At 43.2% G+C, this 11614-nt stretch overlaps 1 long non-coding RNA gene across 1 annotated transcript in view; it reads left to right on the forward strand.

Moving 5' to 3' along the window:
- The window catches only part of LOC138729680 (uncharacterized), a 176778-nt gene extending 166245 nt beyond the window's left edge, over positions 1 to 10533 (forward strand). Inside the window, exon 3 of the long non-coding RNA XR_011338928.1 lies at positions 9308 to 10533. This is a non-coding gene — a long non-coding RNA (uncharacterized lncRNA). The remainder of the gene's footprint in view (positions 1 to 9307) is intronic.
- Positions 10534 to 11614: the final 1081 nt, after the last annotated feature.

An 11614-nucleotide genomic window follows, 5' to 3' on the forward strand; every position in this document is an offset into this window, starting at 1 on the left:
GGATCCTCAGCTGCAGTAAACCATCCTGTCTATGCTGATGCTGCCAGCTGAGGTGCCGCTCCTTGGAGATCTATCTTGCTTTGTGGTTGTAGTGAAACTGTTATGAGAGGGCCTGAGAGCCAGCATCTAGCATGGTTATAAGGTTGAGATCATCCACCTCCGCACTTGGAAGGTGGTGGGTAATTATTCCTACCAGCAAACCTTTCTTTATCGAGAATCATTATGGAACAAGCTTGGACACTCCAAGGGATGCTACGTCAGTGCTTGTTTGCCATCACTTCAAACTCAGGGGCTGCTTGTGTCCTTTAGTTCTCCCTTTGGACTGAATATTGACCAGCAGACTGGGAGTACAGACTTCTGGAGCAACAGGACAAACGCATCTGAAAGGGCTGTGAAGTGCACTTGGGAAAGCTGGTATCGTCTTAATGGACAAGAGCGTGTAGATACAGTGACTCATTAACTCGTAAACCTTTTCCATCCTCCCAGTATAAAACCTGAGATCTCAGTTGGTGTAGGAGGCAGATTACTTTCAACTGAGCTCAGATTTCAATCACAGAGACCTGTGCTGCTCCTTCTACCAGGCTTGTATTGAAGTGAAAAGTGCAGTCCACAGAGCTGCTGATTGGAGACTTTTTACCTATGTGAAACTCACTTTGGAAGAGTAATATCATTAAAAAAGGAAGCTGGCTGCCTCTCCTAAATTAAGCAATTACTCTTAGATGCAGCCTTCTCTGTGAAGGATCTGGAAGTTCATTCTCAGGCTGAGATGGAAGGTGGTTTAACAAGGTGTTTTACAAAGTGTAGGTGGATAAATTTCTGAAGCATATCTGTATAAACCTGCTGTAAAGGCTGCACAGAGGTTAAGCAGATAGATAACTTTATTGAAGCTGAATAATCACGCTATTACTCTATATAATCTTGCTGCAAAGCATATTTTTCTACAAAGCAATGATACAGAAGATATTTGTATGTAGTGATTACAGCAGCAGAAATCAATTGCACACAGCAAATAATTTGTTAGCACAGGGATGCACATTATATCATCAATAAAGGGATTAGTTTGTTGAACTCTAATGAGGGTGAGAAGAAAGCAAAGTTCCCACTGGTATGACTAGTCCAGTCATAATATTGGCAACAAATAAATCTAGTATACATACATCCCTCTGAAGATTAATATGGTCATGTGAGGTTTCCGTAATACCCACTGGCTCTATATGTCCTTTGCATCTTCAGTATACGACACAAGTATCTACTCATTAGCTCCCTAAAAATAATACTTAATGTGATTTTAAGGAACATAGACAAGTACACTGCTACACTTACCACTACAAGAGAAAAACCAATCGTCTTAAGGTCACTGCATTTATTAATATACCTTCTGTTAAGATATGGGTAGGATAATATGTTTGGTTTTTTCTGTTCATTAGGAGCCTTGTTGTCTTGGCTTAGCTATTCCCAAAGATATTCCCTTGTCCTCCACCTGGACGGGTCCTGGAGGTGCTGACCTCAGCTGAGCTCCTCTTACACAAATCCTACTCCCTCGTTGCACGTACGCTGTGCTGTGACAGTCACAAATGACCGTGGAAGAGAAGCCTCCCCAACACCTGTGAGGTGGGCTGGTTTAATTATCCTCACTGCAGAGTGGATTTTCCAAGTGTGCTGCTGAAGGTCACTTGAAGAGACTGCTTGGCTGAGAAACAGATGTTTGGCTCTGCCTGTTCTCCCAGCTCCTCATCAGCCACTTATCCTCACAACTCTTCTAAGCTTTAAGGGAAAACCCCTCTCTTCAGGGTGTCTTTAACCCCTGCTGCAGCTCCCTGGTGCAGAGAGGACTGACTGGTGCCTGTAACTGTTTTGCAGAGGGATAAGTACATGTGAGGCAAGGAGTCATGTCTTCTCTTAGAGAGACTTCATGCTTCTTAGCGAGTTCCAAGGCCAACTCCAGCATGATGCTTTGCAGGGACTGGTCATGCTGAAGGCTGAGATTTGTCTTGCTACAAATCCTACGCTTTAGGTAGGAATGAGTCTTGCCTTACTCCAGGTTTGAGGATGAGTTTAAAACTGACCACTTTGGAGGAGAGTCAAAGAATGAGGAGGTAGCTGAAAAGGCATGTTGTGCATCAGCAGGGGAAAATAATCCTTTCCGATTCCTGCGGGTAACTGGAAGTCCCAAAGGATTGGATTAATTTTATAGAAATAAGGTGTAAACAAACTCAGTGGCAGCAGAATGCCTAAATCCTTTAGTCCTCCTACAAATCAAAACTGTTGTGGAAAGATTCAATTATTTCTGAGTTCTCACCTTAGCTAGGGATTAGCTGATACCAGAGGTCAGGAAACCCATTATATTTGAATATGTGTGTATCCTCGCTGAGCTTAGTTTTTGCTGCAAATAGCATGAGGAAGACGCAAGGCCTTAATACATTAGCTGTCAGGGTTACCAGGAGGCCCATTCAGTTTTTAAAATCAGTCAATGATCCCTTTGGATTCTGCTGGACCAACTGAAGGTTGTAGTTTCTTGGCTAAGGAAAGGGCACTATGACATATCCTGGCATGTATCAGGAGCTGGAAGAGTAGTGAAAAATATCTGATGTTGCCTTGCATTGTATGGAGATGTTTTCCGCTCAGCAATTAATTATCTGTATGTTTACTCAGAGGGTATTGCTGGTTCCTTGGCCCATTTCTGTGATGGCTAAAGCAAAAAACCGATTTGTCAATGCTCTTCTGGGTCGTTCTGCTCCGTATGTCTTGCACTGTGCTCCCTGCCATCGTGGGCATGTGAAAACCTGAGTAGTCCCACTGAGATGTGCTGTGGGTAACATAATGTGGGAAGGCAGGAGAGCAGCAACAACAAAGTCTCTGACCTAAATGTAAGGAAAGAATGGGAAAATCACAGCTGAGTTATTACTGAAAACAGAAACTCATGTAAATTCTACACCGGCTTGCCTGTTCTGGGTAGATTCCAGACATTTAATTGGCTAGGACAGATATATAGCACAGTCAGTATCTGCTGGGGACCCGTATAAATCATCAGTGATGGTTTCTTTTGCCATTTCATGTAGCCCTGCCTGGTGGCTTGAGCATTACAGGAAGGAAGCAAAATACAACTCATTCTGTCAGGAGCTGCTCTCTGTTGTAATTGCAGCATCTATAAGGAGTGTCAAGGTTGGATTATTGGAGATGTAAGAAACAAAACAGGAGAGATTAAATGGGCACAAAGAGCTGCAAAATGAGGAGGTAATTGCACTTCACAAGAGTGCAAAGATAACACTGGGAGTGTAGATCTCAACAGGCATTGTGTGGAGCTCTAAGTGCATGCTTTGTGTACCCTAGTCTCCAAGCGTGTTCCTGGGAGAGTGCTACAATGCCTGGCCTAGAGATGCTGAGAGCTCAGCAAGCACGGCCCTGCAGAATTTACTGAGGATGATGCTGTGCTTCTTTTGCCAGAGACAGCACAGAAGAAAGGTGAACTCGGCTGCATCACAAACGCACTTTAGCAGCAGCATGTTAGCCAGCCTTTTAAATGAAGAAAACAATTTCCTGCTGAATACAAAAGCAGGGGAGACACGTAAGTGATTCTGCACAAAAGGTTTGGACAAGCAGAACGTCTCCAGCCGTAATTGCAAGTGTGCTGCCTGGTGCACCCCTCGGCACGGGGCCAGTTCTGGGCTCAGTCATCACCTTCACCAGCCTCTCAAATGCTCCCCCAGATAAGTCAACCTGAGCCAATGTGGGGTTGGTAGGAAGCCATAAGGTCTTTGAGGAGAGAGGCAGAGCATGAGTCTTGAGGATACTCGTTGCCAGCTACCATGCTGAAACAGCACTGAGGTAGCAGGAGAGCTCTTCTGGCTGTTGTTTGTTGGTGGTCACTTCTCATTACTGAAAACCTCTGTCTGTAGAAAGGCTTCTGAATGATGCTGGACTGATACTGGGCAGATGTATTTGTTTTCTCTCAGCTCCTGTTCTCTCCATTGAGTCTGCGTGACGCTTTGCAGGGATCTCTAGGCTGGCTGCCGAGCAAGGCTCGCTGCCTATGCAAAGCTGTCTGCACAGCCAGAGGATGCCTGTAATGGCTTATCTACTGTAAAGAGTCTTTTAGTATCCCTCTATAATTAATGGAGAAAACCAGGCCCCTCCAGGGTTCAGTTTACCCCATGGCTGTAAGCTGGGTTGAACAGCCCTGTGGGGCTTCCTTGGGTTCTACTGTCAATAAAGGGAACCAAGGCTCACTTGCACGTTAGTAAATACAAGATTCATTTGACCCTGGTGCACGCCAAGCTGTACGATGGAGCTGTTGGGTGCACTTGGATTATCTCTACATTAGCAAATCAGCCAGTGCAGCTGCCCTCCCAACTCCTATGTGAATAATCTGTTGGTGTCTGAAGTAGCTGCTCCCAGGACCACTGTCTGAGAGTTATATAGACTTATTCTTCTCTCTGAGATAAATCCCTTTTTCTGTTCAATGTTTGGTCCTGTTATCGTGATACCTGAGCTCTTGAATATTACTCTCCAATGAAACCACTTGTGTGATGCTGAACATTAGGAAAAAATTTTTCACAAAAAGGGTCATTGGGCACTGGAACAGTCTGCCCGGGAAGGTGATTGAGTCACCTTCCCTGGAGATGCTTAAGGTACAGGTGGACGGGGTGCTGAGGGACATGGTTTAGTGTTTGATAGGAATGGTTGGACTCGATGATCCGGTGGGTCTCTTCCAGCCTGGTGATTGTATGATTCTATGATTCTATGCTGCAGCAAGGCTAGGAGGTGGCCTCATGTCTGTTGCCCAGGTGAGGAGATGGGTGGGGGTAGCCTCCGGATTCAGAACTTAAACAAAGGAATTTGGGTGCTTGATAATCACTAAAATCAAATTTCCTGTAAGAAGTCAAGGGACTATGTAACATGGCAAAAGTCAAACAGAGAATACAGAGCAAAGAATGGTATTGCAAGCATCTCCCTACAAAGAGGTAGCAAGGGTCAGCATGGGCTGACCTCTGTATGGGCTGGTCTCCTGCTTGGCCATGTCTTGCATCTGTACTGCCAAGCCAAAGACAAACTTCAGTGCCTCACTGCTCATGGAGCAGAGGTGTGGAGCAAATGGCTATTTCTGGAAGCCTGCCATCTTTCCTTTCTCTGGAAGATCAAAATGCATATTTTTCATTCCCTGAAGCAGAGAGGTCAATGTGGCTTTTCTACACGTAGAGAAGAGTATGCACTGTCATTATGAAATGCGGGTTTGGAGTTGTTTTCCCAAGAAGCTTCATATTTGGTAGAGTAGAAGTGTGTTACATCAGGCAAGATTGTTTACTGGCAGTAAATTGGAATCTGCCTGAGTCCGATAAGTAGGTTTTTATGGTCTCTGATTGACTGTTACCCTAAATTCAGGGTAACTCCCCTGGCGTAAGTAGAATGGGCTGAGGATCTAGCCCAATTAGTGCAAATGGCATGGGTTCTCCTTTGCATCACTATTCAAATCCTGTAGAGTTAGGCTTTGCAGGAGAGAAGGAATTTGGCCACATGCCTTTCCTGTGCTGCCAGTTTGGGTGAATTGATGTTCAGCGTACGTAGGTAGCGCTACCGAGTCAACTGAAGTGGGCAAAGGTTAAGTATGCACTGCAGGCAATTATCCATTAGTATAAAAGCTCCTTGGTATAATATTTATACATTGAAATGCCAAAAAACCTGGACATGATGATAGCTTTTGCAACACTGTATAATTCATACATTACAGCTCTGCTTTTCATGTTTAATATTTCAGAAATAATGGAACACACTTCACCAGGAAATGCAACATGTGAAATGTGGTGAGTATAAATAAGCACTTAACAGAAGCTGAGGTCTCCATTGCTTGTAGTGAATCGCTTCCTAATTTCATAAACGTCCTGGGATAATTAATCTAAGAAAGTCTTTGAAATGGTAACCCTGAGATGACCAGTTGGTTTAGAAATCTCTGTGGCTTTCATGGAGAAGTGAAATCGCATCCCCTTGAGAGCCAGAAGCAGAATTCCACTGCATCACTGTGAGAGTGGGAGTTCTTCTGCAATCTCTAGCAGCAGGCTTCAGGGACTTCCCTGTCAGTGGTGTCTGTAGTACCTTGAAATCCCATTTACGGTTGAAAGGATTAATAACTGGCTATTATCACACATAACCTGAGAAAATAATCATCTTGTGTGTATTAAACAAGTGGTTCTTGGGCATCAGTGTCTTTGGTGCTTGTGAAACTTTGCTCAAGCATTCTCTGGTTCTAATGGTCAATTTGGTATTAAAGTTTCTTACAGTAACAAGAGGCAGTAATTTGGGACACATTGACCTAGAAGATCATATGATCAGGCGCTCTGCACCTTCAGAAGGTTTGAGTCTTTGGGACTTACCCTTCCACCTCTGATTTCTTGAAACCATGTTTTATATTGTATCGTAAAGTTATTTTGTATTGTATTGTATGTTTTATATTGTTATTGTAAAGTCTCATCCTCAGTGCATATCTTGATCCATGGACAGACTAGGAAGGGGAAATTAATTTTTAATTACACAGTTTTCCAAATCCACTTCACATCTGTGGGCTTGTGGCTGGCTGATTTATCATGTTGTGATTGTGTCCTAGTCACCTTAAGAACTGCTTAAGAACTTCAAAAAGCATTTGAATAATAGTAACAGTCTTATAGGTCCAGCTTTATGAAGAAGAAAGCCAAGAAAGACATGCTAAGTCAGATTTTCTGGACCACCTGGGACCCAATGTCGGTATCTTGTGCCATGGTGCAGCTGTTGGGACTGTTGTCATCTCAGATGAGATTCACCTCCTCTAACCTAGAAGTCAGGGACTGGTATTTCTCATTGAAGCTCAACAGCAGTTATGTGAACACATTAGAACCTCAGATCTCACTTTTTCCCTCTGGAGGTAGTAGTTTGCATAGAAAGCTGCCAGTAGTAAATCCTGAAGTGCCAGGAAACACCAGGAAAATGCAGTAATTCTGACAATATTTATTTAAATTGTGTCTGCTACTCCAACCAGTTTCATGAGTGTTGGAGACTGTGGGGCTTGGTGATGCTGCGGTCAGACATTGTGGACACTGAGGCATGTTTATACTCCCACTGCTGTTCGAGTATAAAAAAAGGAGGTAGTGTAAGTGAGAATTAGCTTTTCCAGGCTCTAATAGCTCTCAGTGTGTTTACTGGTCTATCTATGATCTTTCCATAATCTTTGGAAAGTTAAGGACCCCGATAAAATATCCATTGAAATCAATAAGTTGTTTTGTGCACTTCTCTGGGCTCTGGATGAGATCCAGCCTAAATACCCAATCTACATTTTCATGAGTCATTGCAGGAGCAGGCAGCGTACCAAGACAGGTATAATTTTCAGTTTCAGTGTGAATTTTGCTACCTCCACGCTGGCTCTAGCCTGGTCAATCTACATTTCCATTACAGACAAGGTTGATCTTATATCCTTATGGCACATCGCTCAAATTATGTGCACACACAGTAGTCATAAACCATTTTTCAATGACTCGAGCCTTGATATTAAAGCATGTATAGTTCATGCATCTGCTTTATTGCAAATCTGCTGGTATTTCCACACAGACTGCTCAAGAAACAGAAAAGACACAGAAACATCTGTTTAGAGTTTTAAGCAGCTTGTTAGATGGATTCAGCACCTGGGTTTCCTGTGGTGAATCGGCTCTGCTCTCCTTGGTATGTATGAGAGACTGAGAAATACAATACTCGTAGGGACTGGCACGCTCTCAGTTCACGGTGGATTGCTCTGCGTAATTTCTGCTGGTGCCACTGGGAACCACCTGTGCAAAACCTCCAAAAGTAAATAGGGGAATAGCACTCCAAGAGGGGGAAGTTTACTCTGCTGAATGCCAATAAACCAGATTCTAGCTGTGTAATTGAGACGGTGGAGAACTTGGCCCTTGAATTTTAACTCTTCTGGCTTCTATCTTTGTGGTCTGTGCTCACTGTGCTATGGGGTCCAGCTCCGGCCGTGTCAATCTGCAGCCCAATGCTGCCCTACAGCGGGAGAAGCTGCTCACAGATATCATTGGCCGCATTGTGGGGCAGCTATACACATTTTTTCCATCTTACTGCCATCCCAGTTACCCCCATGATAGTGCCCACTAATGTGTCAAGTTCTGAAAAAGTCTCTGTAGCTGGTTAGGAAGTCCCAGTCCTGAAACAGTTTTCTTCCCAAGCCCTTTTCTCCCCTTCCCCGTGGTTGAAAAGGACCACTTTGGTTTTGGTGACTGTTCTGCAACCACACAGAATTCCCATTTTTGTGGGAGTTTCTGGTCATGCTGTGAAACCAGTAGGAGAGGCTTAGCTCTGGCAAGGAGATGCAAAGCAGCTGTGTGGTGACAGGTTCTGACAATCCTCCCTTCCCCTGCCTGTGTGCAACACGTTAGACTTGAGTCAACGTCAAGGTCTAGTTTGCCACAGCAAGGAGATTTTCCGTTTAAGTAAATTCACTTTTAACACACCCAGGGAACCCAGGAGTGCATCCATTCTGCCTGCTGAGAGGGCCCGCTGTACATGGAACAGAGAAAATGGGCTCATGAGACAAATCTTGGGTTGCAATAACATGTTTTGTTCCTCACTAACTCTAGAGTCAGGCTGTCTGAACACAGGCAAACACACTCATGTAGCGACCCACATACAGAAACACAGAACCAGAATCATAGATTCACCAGGTTGGAAAAGACCCATCGGATCATCAAGTCCAACCATGAATCATTCTGGCTGTGTCTAAAGCATGCTGTACCTCACCCTAGAGCCAGTATGCAACAAGCTGGCTCATGGCTTGATGCAAAGCCCACAGGCTCGGCAGGAGCCCCCAACTTAGGTCCTTTATGATTTGAAGTTCTTGGGTCCCTTTGGGCTTATCCCTTCCCACTAGTGCCTACATTCAGGGAGAAACGGGGCTGCAATTGTTTGGTGCCTTCCTGCAGCAGAGCCTGCAGTAACCTGGACATAATGTGTTTCTTCTCATGCAGTTATGATGATCACTGAGCTATTTCTTTCTCTTTTTTTGAGTGATTTTGATTATTATGTATAACAGTGCGTGGTCTCCAGTGGATAAAAGCCTCTAATTCTATTTTATCCAACTCAGAGAGCAATCTCAGCAACAGGCTGTTGCCTGTGTTATTCAGTAGCAGCTATGGCATGTATTATGGCATGTGATATGAAGGACTTTGTAATAAATATTTAGTGTTCCTTTAATCTGTCTGTTCTTATATTATGTTCTCCGGATAATCCCCTATTCCACCATGTACTATTTAATAATTGTTTTTCTGCCGATCCGTTCTTCTCTTTCATACAGACACACATGCCTGCCTGCCTACCCTGGGACATGGTTTCCATCGGTCTCTCTTCCTGAGCAGCCTTCAAAGTCTTGGCTTTCTGTGACTGTGTTGTTAAAGGCAAGAATGTTTGTTGCTTGTATGAATTTGTGAGTAACAGTAAACTGTCTTGTGTTTAGATCCCAGCCATCTGACACACAATAATGATTTTTTTTCCTGAACAAAGGCCAGAGCTTCTGACTTACATTTCCTTGGAGCAAAGACCATGTGAAGAGACAGGTGGTCATAAATCGGGGCAAGCATTTTTCTGGAGTACTCTCCCCTAATCCGAGCCTAACTTGCAAAGTCAGACATACCCATCGCGTGCTTTCCCTGCTTCCGTAAACTGAGGCTCTTAATCCCCAAGAACAGAGCATTTGAAATGGGAAGGGGATGTCATGATGAAAGGGACATTGAAAGAACCGTAACCGACAAGTAGCGTATCTGTGATAGCACCGTGCTTCCCTGCTTGAAAGTTACTTATATTGCAAGTCATGATTTATTATAACTAACTATTCTACAAAACATACTAATGAAATCATGCCAGTATTTCTTAAAGGAGGCAATAATACTGCACCAAAGATGACATGAAAAGAGTTCTGATCATCTGTTAATAGTGGGGCAGTACTAATTTGAAAAGATCCCCAAATTTGTGTGTGGTGGCATTAAACACTAACCTCCTTAAAGAACACTTAGTGCACCTTAGTAGTATCTATTACAGTATATGGGATTTTAATTGCTTTATTATAAAAGAAAGCAATATTCACCCTTTTATGAATTTTGATTTAATGACTTTAGCACATTCATTATTAGTTCATTATGGTTCTTTGGAATTGAGGCCTCCTGAGTTAAAAGGATGTCCCCACACTAAGCTGGCCTCAATTAAAATGTAATCATATTGTGGTTAATCTCAAGGACTTGCTTTATAAGTGCAGGGGTATGCGAGAGAGAAAGAGGCAGTGAGGGGCACAAGGAGGAAACCTGAATGCAAAGAGGCAGGATTTGCACTGCTGAAAATCTGTTCAAGTCCACTTCTGAAAATGTCCTGGGCTGTAATCTGAAATTGCTTTCTTTGCTGGATTTGCAATATCATGTGCTTAAGGCCACAACTAAAACTTCTTGAAATAAATAAATCACCACTGATCTTTAGCAGCAGAGGAAAATCCTATTTTTGACAGTTTGGCCAGTTCCTTATCAAGGCCTGGAGCCACCAAAGGTCTATGACAAAAGGTCCGTGGACAGTCCAACAGGTATTGGTGACTAGCAGGGACTGGAGGTTCTTGCACAAACTTGCTGCCTGACAACAGTGTGTGCAACTGGGAAGAAGAGGGAAGCCCCTTGCAGAGGAAAACGCCAGCATTCAAAATGCTACATGAAATAGCGATATGTGGATGTGAGTGGAATAGCAGTATTTCTGGGGAAGAACAGCTGCATAATTAGTAGTTCTGCTTCTGTCCCCGTGTTGCCTACGTTGGATGCACAAGAAAGCCCTCGCCTGGTGAGCCTTACACTTCCACGTTTTACCACAGGGCCTCATTAAGCAAACCAGCAAGTTGTGATGATCTGGAAGAAGATGAGAAATTCAGTTCACAAGTAAATTGGTTGAAATATTCCCTCTTTGATGTTTTGCCATACTGAACAGTATAATAACTCCTCCAGAAGAACACTCTAAACAGAGCTATTTTGGGATTACTTTTCTCCTTTAGCTTTTATTCTGTGGTTTTCCTGTATCTCCTTTTTATCTCCTACATCTCATTGAAAATGTCTCAAGCTCTCACCAACTACTTCTGATGTTTCAAGGTCCCTTCACGCTTAGATCCTGGGTATAAATGAGAGTCCTTGTTAGTTAAGCTGAAGTGCTTTGCAATGGCTGTTTTGAAAGGCTTTGTTATATTTTCTGATTCTACAGTGGAGCAAAACCTGGAATCAATGAGGCCCAAAACTGAGAAGAATGGAAAGGCAGATTCCTGTGTGTTGCAAAGCGAGTAATGCAGAGATCGGGGAGGATTTCCATAATACCTTCCCATTTAGAACAACAGATCCTCAGTGAGTATAAAATTGAGTAGAGTCTTCAATTTCAGTTCATAATTTGATGTAATCTGAGCTAAATAAATAGTTAAAAGAAAGAAAAAACCTAAGTCCCAGAGAAACTAGAATCCTGATTTCGCTTGATGTCTTTGTTAATATAAAGTCCAAAAAGGACTCTAAAAGGAGATGTTTGTTTCTGTGACAGCAGAAAGTAAATTAACTCTAAAAGGTTAGTTATCAGGAGCAAACCTCAGCAGATT

Source organism: Phaenicophaeus curvirostris, chromosome 21 (genome assembly GCF_032191515.1).
Source record: "Phaenicophaeus curvirostris isolate KB17595 chromosome 21, BPBGC_Pcur_1.0, whole genome shotgun sequence".
NCBI lineage: Eukaryota > Metazoa > Chordata > Aves > Cuculiformes > Cuculidae > Phaenicophaeus > Phaenicophaeus curvirostris.